Raw genomic sequence first — 1,528 nt, forward strand, 5'->3', positions numbered from 1 at the left:
GAGTGCAGGGAGGTCAGAATCCAACAGCATCTGCAGTCCTTTTCAGTCTCTGAATCAGATTTTTGCTCAGGACCCTCAATTTTAGCCAGAAAATACCTGAAATCATAGAAAAACACAAAAACTCATAGTAAAGTCCAGAAAAGTGAATTTTAACTAAAAACTACTAAAAGTATACTAAAAACTAATTAAAATATACTAAAAACATACTAAAAACAATGCCAAAAAGCGTATAAATTATCCGCTCATCACAACACCAAACTTAAATTGTTGCTTGTCCCCAAGCAACTGGAAATCAAAGTTGGATAAAAAGAAGAGAATATACTATAGACTCCAAAATATCAAGGAAACTCAGCTCCAATTAGATGAGCGGGACTAGTAGCTTTTTGCTTCCGAATAGTTTTGGCATCTCACTTTATCCTTTGAAGTTCAGAATGATTGCTTTTTTTTTTGAATCACTGCTTTTTCTTGCTTCAAGAATCAATTTGATGATTTTTCAGATCCTCAATAACAGTTCTCTTTTTCCCTCATTCTTTTAAGAGCCAACAATTTTAACATTCTCAAAACAACAAATTCAAAAGACATATGCACTGTTCAAGCATTCATTCGGAAAACAAAGAAAATATTGTCACCACATCAAACTAATTCAACTAGTTTCAAAGATAAATTTGAAATCCTGTACTTCTTGTTCTTTTGTGATTAAAGCACTGTTCATTTAAGAGAGGTGATGAACTTATAGGATATTTATAGCTTTAAGACATGAATTTTAAATTTTATTAATTATGAATTAAGAACAAGACTCAAAGATAGATGTAAGATGAGACTAAAAAATAAAAATAGAAAACAATAGAAAACAAAAATTTAAATAGGCTCCTAATGATAGAGGTTTTCACAGAGTTAGGACTCAACAACCTTGATTTTGAGAAGTGGATGCTCCCTCAAATTGAGGGGATAATTTTTGGCGTTTCAGTTCTTGAAGTTCACGCCCCTGCTTCTCTTGTTCCTTCAGCAATTTGCAGAGCATGCAGTTCTGATTCTGCTATTCTTCCTTAAGTTACTCCATAGTTTCTTGCAACTTGGTGATAGATGCTTCTAGGCTGGCCCAGTAACCAATTTCAGGAAATTCAGGGAGGAACTCCTGCGCCCTCCTTTTGATAGAGTTGTCTTGCACTTGTCCTTCCATTGACTTCTTGGTGATTGAGTGTTCAATGGGTATGAACTCATCTACTCCCATCTTTACCCCAGCCTCTTTACAAAGCAAGGAGATCAAGCTTGGGTAAGCCAATTTGGCTTCAGTGGAATTCTTATTTGCAATTGTGTAGATCTCACAAGCAATCAGATGATGAACCTCCACTTCTTTTCCAAGCATAATGCAATGAATCATCACTGCTCTCTTGATAGTGACCTCAGAACGGTTGCTAGTGGGCACTATGGAACGCCCAATAAAGTCTAGCCAACCTCTTGCAATTGGTTTGAGGTCTCCCCTCTTGAGTTGGTTTGGGACACCCTTTGAATTGGTTATCCACTTAGT

This window comes from Arachis duranensis, chromosome 6 (assembly GCF_000817695.3).
Source record: "Arachis duranensis cultivar V14167 chromosome 6, aradu.V14167.gnm2.J7QH, whole genome shotgun sequence".
In the NCBI taxonomy this organism is placed as follows: Eukaryota; Viridiplantae; Streptophyta; class Magnoliopsida; order Fabales; family Fabaceae; genus Arachis; species Arachis duranensis.